Source organism: Emydura macquarii, unplaced genomic scaffold (assembly GCF_026122565.2).
Source record: "Emydura macquarii macquarii isolate MOO-44397 ecotype Brisbane River unplaced genomic scaffold, CSIRO-AGI_Emac_v2 contig_1230, whole genome shotgun sequence".
NCBI lineage: Eukaryota > Metazoa > Chordata > Testudines > Chelidae > Emydura > Emydura macquarii.
This window is the reverse complement of record NW_027131367.1, coordinates 3,325,772-3,338,201: the sequence shown is the minus strand read 5'-3', so window position 1 is coordinate 3,338,201 and position 12,430 is coordinate 3,325,772.

Sequence of the window (12,430 nt, the reverse complement as noted above, 5' to 3'; positions counted from 1 at the left end):
TGACATGGTGCTTTCGGGGTCAGAGGAAGCCCTGGGGAGCTGGGAGACATCTTTTTAACTGCAGTGATGGGAGCCGAATGTTTGTTCTCTAGTCCTTTGGAGCGCTAGAGAAAGGACACCTGAATTAGGGCCTTGTAGATTTCAGAGGGCAAATGCTGTACCTAGATCCCATTTTCCAGATGGAGAAAACCAAGCAGGTACACAGCCAGTCCTCCCTCCTGCTCTCCACTTGTCACCCTAGCGTCTAACAGCCTTGCAAATAATTAGATCCCTCCCCCCGACAGGTTATTTCCTCCCCTCCCCCTTTATTGATGAGGAAATTGAACCCTGGAGACATTAAAGCCAGTATTTTCCCATGTGGCGTCTCACTTGGGGCAACGCCATTCCCTGGATGCTAACGTGCCTCAGGCTGGGCACCCCAAAGTGGAAGCACCCCAGGTGAGAGGGAGTAGTTTGAAAACTTGGGCTGGGGCTGGGCCGGAATCCTCCCCGCTCTCCGTCCTGGACCTCAAACACAAGATTTCTGCCCCTTCCCTCTGTAACCAGCCCTGATCCTCTCCCGCTCACACTGCTCCCCCAGAGCCCATCGAAGGACACAAGGGGCATTCAGTACTAGAGTCCGTCTTCTCTATGAAACTCGGGCTAGAGTCTCCATTGCACAGACTCTGCTTACGGTCGTTTACAACAACGCACCCTAAGTGCAAGGCGGGACACAATGCTCCTCAGTCAGCCCAGTAACTGTTTACACTGGTGTCAACAGCTACACAAAGGTGCATGGCCGTGGCGAATCTGGCCCCTGGATTTTAGCTAGCACAGGTGAGCGTTCTGCTAATGCAAAAGTGGAGTTTTGCACCGTTGGCTGCCATCAAAATTAATATGCCCTTTGTTTGTTTTGACCCAGAATCCCCTCCCCCCTCAGAGGACTTTTCATTTATATTTAACACCTGCTCAGTGGCAAAATTTTGCCCTGTTATAGATATGCAACATCATTGCCTTCAGAGGGGTAATCAAGGCCATCGTCTGGGCACACGCCTGTAAGAGATTTCTTTCCCCTTCCCCAACTTAGTTGTCTTTTCAAACACACGACAATCTAACAGAAAACCAGACGTTTCTCCCGGTGCAGCCCTTTAGCCAGGTGGCAGGGACCCCCCGGTTTTATCTCTAGGCTGGCTGAAGTGTGCAGTTATATGCCATTTTTAGAGGAGGAAGTAAATATTAACCGAGGCTGTGTGACAACAAAATAAAATATAGTATTGATGCCCGAGAGATTAAAAACAAGAGAAACATGTCACATTAAAATGAAATATGGTGTCATGATTGCTAGGCTGCTGCAGCCGGGAGCGCTGAGTTAGGGGCAGGTTTTTGTATTACAGTCTGCTGGGTTGGAGGGGCTGAGTCTCTCGTGGGTGGTGCGGGAGCTATTTGTATGGCAAGAAGGGAGCGCAGGAGGGAGAGAGGTCTGCTTCAGCGGCTCTCCTGATGAGATGCGCTGACATTTGCAGGCCTTCTGCGACAGAAGCCCTTAGCGGAGCTTTCTCCCCGATCCTACTAGTGAGTTACATCGTATAGCAACACTGAGCCTCGGCTACACGCAGCAGTGGCACCTCTCGGACTGAAGTGTTTTATTTTAAAATGAATTGAAACGGTGGGAGCTTGCTGCTTTCAGTGTAAACGGGACTTCGGGCAGTTTACACCTGCTCCTGGTTGATTTACGCCAGTCCAGAATAAGCCTCCTGGTTTTAAATGAAATAGGAGGGGTACCTGTGGCCACTGGACCCAGTTTGGTTTGCAATTGTGCCTTCGGGTTAAAGCAGTGCAGCTTTGTGGTGTAGCTGTGCTCTCAGTGACACAGAAGGGAAGGAGGAGGATGGAGGGGGCTAGCCTACGAGTCTGGTGACCCTTTAGAGAGCAAAACCTCTTGGAAGGTTAAATGTGTGGCTACTTCTCGCTGCCCAAACCCCGGGCCCCAGGAGCAGAGGCTCAGGCCAACATTTTCAGAAGAGACCTCTGATTTGGGGCGCCTCGTTTTTCTTGCTCGTGGCTTTCCGAAGAAGTGCTGCGCACCCACAACTACAGCGGACGTCACTGGGTGCTGTGGGTGCTCAGCGCCTCTGACAATGAGCCTGGCCCCAAGAGCTGAGGTCCTTGAAATCAGCGACCCCTTTTTAAACCCTTGGGCCTTAGAGGAGGATGAATTATTAAAGCTCAATTTGTCCCCCAGGCGCCACTCAAGGCAAGAGACACTCTCCCTGAAATGGTTTGGGCCTGATCCAGGACCCGACTCAGCCCCAGCTCCTATGATGTGAAAGCAGTGGGACGTCCCTTGGGAAACTCGGCATCTCAACCGGTGAGGGTCCAGCAAAACCTCCCGCTGGGAGGTGGGTGCGTGCCGCCTCCAAAGGCTATTTGGAGTAAGTGGGGAGCAGCTGCAAGGGCGAGGCGGGAAGGGAGCTGACGGAACTGTGACACCATGCCCCCTGCGAGTTCAGTGTACAGCAGGGTTTGCATGAGGACAGGGTCAAATGCACATGGCCAGCAAACGTCTGTGCACAGCTGTCCCTCCCTGGAGCAGGGAACCACGACCCTGCTGCAGGAGCGGGTGCGTAAGGAATGGCTGCTTCTGTACGTTTCTCACAGCAGGTGCTCGTGCTGTCTGCCCCCCACAGGCAGGTCTGGAGGGCAGGATTCTGCCTGGAGAAAGGGCTGCAGCGCCGGGCAGGAATAACCCTCTCGAGAGAAAGTGAGTGGTTCTGTGCACTGTCCTTTTGCCCACCTCCCCTGCCCATGATCTGGGCTCTGCTCATAACTCAGGTCACAAACGTGACTGGGGAGTCTCTTCTTCCTCCTTCAGCTTGTGCACATCTGCTGCAGGTCACAATGGAGATGCATGGGTGAGCACTGCACCGATCTAGTCTATGAATGGTCTGGGGCCGTGCTGGTCGGTCCCCTAAACTCTCAAATGTATTCTGTTCTGATGGCATTTTTACTGCTCGGGGGAGAGCCGTTTTCTCTTCCTTCAAATTCTCCTGAAAAAGATTCTGCCGTGTTGCTTGCTTGCTATTAAGCAACAGCAGCTCCCTTGCTGAGGTTTCTTTCTCTCACACTTGATTTTCAAGGGAATTTGTCCTGGTAAATGGCACATTCAGAAAAGCTTTCTGTGCCCCCCAGCCGTGTGAAAGTAAATCCACCAGTTCATTTCACAGCAGATGTGTTGACTTTGCAGGTTTTGTGGTGGTGAGGAGGAGGGAGTGTATCATTATTTCACACTTTGGACTTCCCCCAGGGCTCCTTAATGAGGTTAATTAAAACTCTTCTCGGTCCTAGCTGGGGCTGCACTAGCAGGGTACAATCCAGGATGCTGGAAAGCAGAGAGAGAAGCACTAAAGCCACCCGTTCCAACGGTGGTTTCCTTCTTCTGTCCAGCATGGGCCGGATCTTGCATTCTTATTGGATTACAGGTGCTTTGTCTATTGTAGGGTTGCTTGTGAGTGCTGTGCTGCATGCATTGCTTTGTTTATTGTAGGGTCACTGCTCAGGCATGCTGGGCAGCAAATGTGGGTTTGGTTATGGAGAGATTTCTGGCAAGCGCCAGGTTGTTGTTGTAGGTCACTGCACGTGCCCACTTGTTATTGTAGGACTGCTGCTCGGGAATGCTGGGTGGAGAATGCTAGTCCTGTCCTGCGCACGCTCTCGGATTAGCTGTTGTGCCAGGCTGCGTGGTGGTTGTGTGTATCCGATAAGAGCTCAGTCCGAGGCGGTGCTGAGCGCTTCAGCTCACCTCCTTGGATTTGGAATCAGAGGAATGACAAGCCAGATCTCTAGAGATGAAAAGCGTGAATGCTCTGCATTGTCGTCATGCACCTGGTGTACCTGTCCTGCTCAGCCGCTGTGCCGATGTGGCTGCATAGCCATGGCTGAAGGAACCGAATGTGTCCCGCAGGGATACTGTGCATGTCTCCAGCATCCCCTTGGGGTGGATCTTAAAGCGTATTACACACAGGAATTCATGTATCCTCACAACCCACTTGGGAACGAAGAGCGTACAGAGCGGGGAACCAAAGAGAGAAAGTGGCTTGCCCAAAACACACAGCAAGCCAGTCGCAGAATCAGGATGAGAATCCAGGAGTCCGGACTCCCAGTCCTCTGCAATAACCACTAACCCCTGCTGTCTCTCACCGGACCAACTTTGCCAGTGGTGGGGGCGGGGAAGCTAAAAGCAAAAGGCTCCAGCTGTGCTGGCAATAGCTAGATAGCTTTGGAGTAAATTTCAGGCCAGGGAAACAGAGCGCACTGGAAAAAATTATCCCCTGAATCTCAGACAAAGAGGGAGGGAGGGTGTCAGTCGGCGTCAGGCAGACAGGGCTCTTTTGCCAGCTCATTGTCAGCAGCAGAGACTGGCAGTGCAGGCAGCTGCTTCTAGCCCAGGCTCTGGGCAAGTAGAGATTCTGGACTAGCGGCCAGCGCGTTGATCTCAGTCCGGTCTCATTGCAGGGCAAAGGCCCAGGGAGGATAGGCCCATCGATGGCCATTACTTTAGATGCTCAGGGTCGTGACCTCACGCTCTGGGTTTCCCTAGACCTCCGACTGCCTGAAGCTGGGACTGGACGACCGAGGATGAATGGTTTGATAAGTTGTCCCGTTCTGTTCACTCCCTCTGGAGCATCGGGCACGTTCTCCTGGGTTCTAATCCCACGTCTCCCATCCCGTGACCCTGAGCCAGGCAATTCCCCTTCCTGCACCTCTGGGTCCCCATCTTTACAAAGCACCTGAATCACCCCCAGAATTCGCTCCCCTTTCCGGTTTAGGCCCAGAGTTCAAAACTAGCCTTAAAACTTGCCTGCTTGGTCATTGGCTTGTAGGGGTGGGACTCTGTGGGATCCCAAACCACCCCGGCTTGCCCAGGCCCCACACTTGGAGGACTTGTCCTGGTTGAGGAGGACCCTGCAGAGGCCCACCGACACCACTCCTTGGCTGAGAGGGGTCGCTCGAGAGCAGCCTCCGCCGCTTCCTCTCCCCAAGGGCTCAGCACGCTGGCTCCATAGCCCCTAAGCTCAGACATGAAGCACTCGAACGCAGAACCTGGACTGCAACCCCCCGTGCTGATGCTAGAGCAGCAGAACGGAGCTGTGCCTTGATGACTCTCTGCTCTGTTGCCTGGTTACCCCCTTTTCTGGAAGGTTTTCCCAGAGATCTGCCCGAGGGGCATGAATTGGAGGAGGCCGATTTCCAATACCAGTAAATGGAATCCCTCTGCCATGTCAGCGCCCTTCCCTCTGCCCTGTGGGGGTCAAAACGTCACCCCCGCTGTTGGAGAGAACAATTCCCTTTCCCCGCAGTTTAAGCCTGTTCTCTACCAAGGTTAGCTCACGCAGCAATGAGGGTCACAGGCCAGCGGAAGCCCACGCTGGGATCTCAGGCTAGTTGCCCATTCCTGTCTCAGAACAGCTGCACCTAACTCCCCTAAGGTGTTTGGAAAACACCAGGCTGAAGTGTTAACTAGAGCAGTGCTGCTCAATGACCCATCCGTGGACCGGCACCAGTCCCTGAGCTCTCCCTGACAAAGTACAGGAAGCCGGTCCCTGGTATCAAAAAGGTTGAGAAACACTGAACATGAGGACAGTCGCCTGGCCACTCACTGATGTGCATGAAGAACGGTTGAATGCTCATCCATATAGTGAATCAACAGGAAAATATAGCTACATATTCAGCTACGGTCCGGAGCTCAAAAGGGATCAGGGTTTATAACAAGGCAGTAAAATAAGGAAAGAGAAGCAGCTGCCGCAGGACTCGGCCCAAGATCCAACCCCAGTCCTCTGGTAGCAAATGTGAGGTCTGACTTCCCAAATGCCGCGCTGTGTCTCCCAAGCACCCAGTCTTGCATCCTTTACCCTATGCAAGAGGAGGAGGGAAGAGGCAGTGGGGCTAACCCCTTGTTCACTGGTAAAGTCCTTTCGCAATCAGCTTGACTACCATAGCTTCGCACAGGTAAATAATTTGGGAACAAAACGGCTGCCATAACACGGCAGTACCTGAACTGCCTCTCGCCCAGGAATTTCCCATGGAGAATGTTAGAGAGAAACACTTAATATGGTTCATGACAGAAAGGGTCACTGCAGGCAATAGCAAAGCAATGCCGTGACCCTAAGAGCTTTGGAAAAACAGAGAATTCAGCTCTACCTCTGGGCCAGAGCCCTCTGGGCCGAAAAATCAGGGCCATTGCAGGCCAAGGAAATTCGACATCCTGGGTGCATCAGTCCAAAAAGCCAGTGCACTTGCTTCGGCACTTCCGCTGCCACCCCATGCCCTTAGTGCACGTTTTATCGGAGGCGTCTGACCTCTCTGCCCCACTGAAACATAAGCCGGATCTCTAGCAAAGAGAGAAGTCCCTCAGTCAAACAAAGAGCCTGGCTCCCCCTCCTTTAATCCACTGCAAATCAGGAGTCACGACAAAGTCAGAGGGGTTGCACCTGTTGGTCACCATGCTCAGGGCCTGAGCCAAAGCCCACTGCAGTCAATGACAATGACCGATCTTCTTGCCTATGGTTCTTTGATTCCCTGGGCCCAATTCCCATTGACTGCCCATTCACTCCAGTGTCAGTGAGATCAGGATCAAGTCCACTGGGTTTACACTGGCGTGAAGACATAGCCCCCTGTTCCAAAGGAGAAAAGCTCAGACAATGTCTTGGAAAGCCCTGACTGCTGCAGTGATTCTGCCCCCTTCTGGCTGTGGGGCTGGTTGGAGAGGAGAGAAGGGGTGTATATACAATACATAGCAACGGCTTTTTTTTTATCATTATTATTATTATTGTAGCGAGACACTTGGGCATTTTGTACCCCGCTATTTTGCTGTTGTGCTTAGCGTACGAGTCCGTCGCTGAACGTGCCGTGTTTGCGTGCAAGAGTCAGACCCTCCTTGCGTGGTTCCAGTTAATCTGCGTTGCCTTCGGACCCAGCCCTGCAATCCTAGCTGGAGGAGCGGTCCCTTTGGACTTCATGGGGACTACGCACTGGGGTAAGAAGGCCAGTAAGGGAGGCAGAAAGCCCTCCTTTGTTTGCCAGTTCTAGACATTTCTACGTGGGCAGCGGAATAACAACTCCGAGTTAGGGCAGCGGAACCTTCTTTCACTCAATGAACCTTGTATCCCTCGGCCCCCAGCGGCTATCTGTTTATGTTCTATATGCAATGTGTGTGTGCGTGGTTGTGATACCAGCTGTGACTTCTAGGACTGTAACACCAAAAGTAAAGTGATTTTACTGGCTCTTTGTTTCTCTTTGGCAGTGTACTTTGTACAGGGGTCTGAATGTGAAACCAACTCCGCTGCAAAGGGAGAGTGCGTCTCGTAACCTGTCTGTACATGTGGATGCTGAAAGCCGGCTGGGGGTGGCGGGGCGGGGAAGTGAACCGAAAAAAAGAAAGGAAAGTTTGAATGCAGTTTCTGGTTTTCCATGAACAATGTTATGAATCAATGTTATTTGCTCGGTTATAAGAAGGGATCAAATGTTACCTACTGGGGAGGTTGTGGTGGTAGCCTAGTCCTGAGCCCAGCTTGGGACATACAGTGCATTAACCTTGGTGTACAACCAGGAGGGGCTGTGACTCAAACACCCTCTGAGTCGATTTCTCCCCAGTCGTTCCCAGGGACAGTAATACACCGCTGGCCTACGCCACCATCAAACCTACCACAACCCCCACTTGGGCTGGGTTACTGGGGCCAGCAGGGGGCCAGGGTAGAAGCTCTGCCCACCTGCCCCATTGAGGGAGTAAGCGGGCAAGTAGCTTCACTGACGCTTACAAGGCCCGAAGTCCATGTAGCCCGTGCTGGGGTGCAAGGATAGGTAGGCATCCATTACATTTTGTAACCTCCTTGCAAAGGATGAGTCTGGCCCTCCATGATCAACTGAAAGGGCAGGGAAAGCAATTGCAGGGGATGAAAGTAACACCTCTGTAACAGCCCCCTCCCTCCCCCTGGCGCGCTGCATGCATCCCCCATTTGTCAACGCACCAGAACAGGGGCTAGACCGATGCAGCGAATTCAAGACAAACCTAAGACGGTGTATTTGGGGGTGGAGGTTGAGCTCATGTCACCCCCTGCTTCCCTCCCTCCACTGTTCTCCCCTCTGCACTGCAACAAAAATCCTAATCCCGGACAGTCTTTTCGCACTGCAGTTCCCGCAAAGGCTGGGACGCCAGCTGCTTGGAGCCGGAGCCTGCTTCCCTTCCCCTCCCTGCCCAGCTAGCCCTATGGAAACCCCTGGGATGACCCACAGAGCAAGCTGCTAAGCCAGGAGAGTGAGAGTGGCAGCGTCTAGCTCTTAATGACAGGGATGAAGAGAGAAGGGAAATTCCCCTTGTTAAACATTCACCATTGAGTACAGCCTCTGCCCCAGCTCAGCTCAGCAGTGGAGATTCCATTGAATGAGACTCAGAGTGTGAAGAGGTCTGAGAACGCTTTGAACTAGAGGTGAACTTGGTGCCTGGAAATGAACTGAAGAGACAAAGAGAGTTGCCTGCCTCACGCCCACTGAATTTCAAAAGTGATTTGGGCACCTAACTTCCTTAAGCTCTTTGGAAAATACTAGGCTGAAGTAACAGCTGTATTGCCAGTCTACCCAAAACTAGACCCTAGTCCGTTTTACTGTTGCTGAATTCATTAAACAACCACTCCCCACACATCCATCCGTTTAATAGCTACAGAACCCTGGAAGGATGCAATCGGCCCTCAACAGAACACAAACCTGGAGAATGAGAATATCCAGTTATAGTAATTAGGGCCGGAGACTGACTTAAAACAACGCTGTGACCAAAAATCACAGAGCCGTCATGGTCAATTTAGTAAGTCACGGGTTTAGTGACTGCTCCAGGATTTTTGATAAAAAATGCATTGAACACCCATAGCGGCACCTCTGCCCAGCACTGCCACCCTAATCCTGACTGGGTGAAGAGAAGGGACCCCGGAGGGGGAAGGAGGGGTTGGAGAGCAAGCCTATCCCACACTCCTAGACATAGACAGAGTCTCACATGGGGGAAGAGGGGGGGCAGATGTGCTAAATTCAAGTGAGAAGTGCCGTGACCCCATGCACTGGGTCTCAATAACCAGAGAAAGGAGCCAGGCCCAGCCCCATGGGACACAGGAGCCACCACTGTGGGATGGACTCACTCTCCAACACCCCTGCCCCCCCAACCTCCCCTCCACACTGGGCTGGTGGTTTACTTAAAGCCTTCCTGCAGGAAGTCAGACAAATGGAGAAATCATGGTATCCATGACTTTTTCTGCACTGTGACAAACCTGCGGCCCTAATAATAATTAATTGGTGGGGGGGGGGGGGGGAGATAAAACCATGCTACAGGGCTTCTACCAAACCCTAATATTAGGATGAAACCTTCATGGGGGGGAAGCAGGCAGATTATCCCACAGGTGCCTCTGTGAGACTTCTTGCACCTTGCCCAAAAGTGTCTGGCGCAGGCAACTGTCAATGACAGGCTACTGGGCTAGACAGACCTCGGGTCTGAGCCAGTCTGCCAGTCCCTATGGTAGCTCCTCAAAGAAGTGTTGCATGGAATAAGAAAAAGTACAGATCTCTGCAGTTTTAATCAGATCATATATCGCCAGACAAACACATTTGTTGGCTGTTTTGGAGCAGCTTAGTGCATCCGAGATTTTTTCCAAAACAGCAACAACAACAAAAGTTACAAAAACTCTGAGATTTTTTTCTATTGAACATTTGTCGACCATCTCTGGTCTTTAGAGAGATTATTGCAATTGGACCGATGAAGCACTGGGAGCACCATAACATTTCCCAAGACTCCTCAGGAAGCAATAAAAAAAAAATGAGTTGCTAGTTCTAGAAACCTGGACCCAAAAGCACAGACTGGTCTGAAATCTTTTCCTAAGAAGTTTTGAGCCTTGAGAACAAAGTTGCTGGCCTTCAAGGAAAAAGATGCCCAATGAGCCAGTTCCTTCCATCTACATTTATCAGCCTTCAAGTGCTTCTTGCAGGGGAAGGGATACAGCTGGCATACTACATGGTAAATGGCATGTTCATCTCTGAAACATGGTATGGTATAAAGAGAGCACGTTTATGACTATTGAGCCACAGATGTCACCTGCAAGCAAGTGGTGCTAAGACTTCTTTTCATATACAAACTACGTTGCGGGAGGTGTAAAGGGTGGGCAAAGGGAGACAAATTACCAGGGAGATGAATAGAGAGGTTTACTGGAGTTGTAAAGAAATTGGCCTTCGTGTGACTTATTAAAGAACAGCTAGTTCTGCAATCAGAGAGCATTGATAGTAAAGTCACACACTGCATCAGTGCTTATAAGAAGCCTTGGAGAGAATGAAGCCACTAAAGTAAACCTACTGCCAAATCGGCCTAAGCAGCAGAATCTGGTTCGGAGCGTTCCCAAAGTTCAGGAGGAGGCTGCTTTATTCCATTAAAAGCCAGCTATGAAATGTTGATCTGTCTTGACACCACACAGAAATCTGGGGGCTCTTTGGATCCTATCTCTACCAATACTAACCTTAATATCATAGGAGGCACATCTCTCCAGAGGCCCTATTGTCGCACCACACAACACAAACATGGCCCACTGAGTTAAAGTGAAGTCTGCTCTATTCCCATGGTGGAAAAACAGAGTATTAGGAAACTGAGTGCTTCTACACCATGTTTCCTTCCTATTCCCACCCCTTTGCCCCACAAAATCTGCTTCTTTCAGATCGTCACCAGGTATTCAAAAATCTGTGAGCAAAGACTTGTGGGAAAGCAATTTGCCTACACATTGTTACACCGTAATATTCCCAGGGCGGACAGTATTACCTGCTGAAGAGATGCATTCATTTAACTAGAATATATGTGCATGAGCTTTAGAGGTTTCTTCCAAGCAGACTCATATATATGAAATCTGACAAGTCAGACACTTTTCTGCTTCAATCAGGAAATGTTAAATCTTTGTAACAAGGTTCAATTCAATAACTGTCCTGGGAAGCTCTTGCAAACAGACATTATTAGAGCATGCTGATTTCATTGCGTCTTTGTGGCATTTCAGATGTCCTCATCCTATTCAAATATTTTTGTGTTGCAGTTCTTGAAAAACGCAATTCAGAGGTAGCAAATTCTTGCTTGGAAAAAATAAACTAAAACATGCACAGATACGGTATGCTCACACAAGGCAATATTTGCTCAAACCTGAGAGCAGTGTATTGTTGCAAAGCTGTTGCCTTAACAATTGTTCTGTTGAAAATCTTCTTTAACATGTTGAACTTTGCCTAATATGCACAGTAGGGTAAAGTACATGTTTACAGAGGGCAGGTTAAATCCAAAGTTGTAACGCTTGCTTTCCTTGAGCCCAATGGTTATTTGAGATAATACAACACAACCTTTTCTGTTACAAAGAAAGAAACCCTGCATTTTAGCATACTTTTTCTTTTAATTCACTACAATATTGGAAGTGACTATGTTATATACTGATTTGATATATAACCATGTCTCCCTCTAGTGTCTGGCCCCAGCAGTTATAACAGCCTGTTATTTATTACTAAAAGACACATGGGTTCTTCCTGGTACTGGAAATACTGGGTTTGAGTCTCCAGTGACTCGAGGTAGCCGCATGTAATGTAACATACATGCAGTGTGTTATTGTTTTAATAGTGGTGTGGATTTACTAGCCTGCATATGTGATGGGCACACCTAGGTTTTCAGTTTCACTCTATGTGCAAGAGGACAGATGTTCCTGCTCCTAAGCAAATAGTGCACAAAGTGAGAAGGAAGGAATATAAGGCATAGTATCTGAGCTCAACTCATTTTTGGAATGGTTTGATTATGGGCCATTACTAACATATCTCCAAGCACATGCAGTCCCAGCCTTTTGCCACGGGGCAGGGTGCAGAGTCTGGGTGGAGAGGGGGAGGATTGCAGGATACTAGACAACATCTCTATTCAACTTGTCCCACTCAAGTTGTAAATTCATCTTGAAACCTTTCACTGGGGGAAAAAGGGAGGTTAATTTGGCTTGCTGAGCATCCACAGGCTGCTAGAACGGTTTTGTACCTAGGTCAAATGGCTTTCAAGCAGCAACTAACCAAAGATAGGAGGGGAAATACATAGTGAGTGGAGTTCCAGTGTCCCCTAACCTCCAGGTACTTGTTTCTGGTGCAGCTCCAAGTTACAATACTGTACTCTGAGATGCCTTTCCCATTTTCCCCAGCCCATCACAGTTGGCTTAGCTTTAAGGGAGATTCTGTGCATTTCGTGCATGAAGGATTGGTTCCCAACTTCCACCTTTGCCCTAAACTGAGTGGAGCCCGCTGCACTACCAGCAGGGGTTTAAGATGCCTGTAAGTGGAGCAAGAGTGGCACCTTCAGGACAATGAGATGAACTATCCTGGATGGGAAGTTAACTGGTGGAAGAGAGCAGATTTCACACCTCCACTT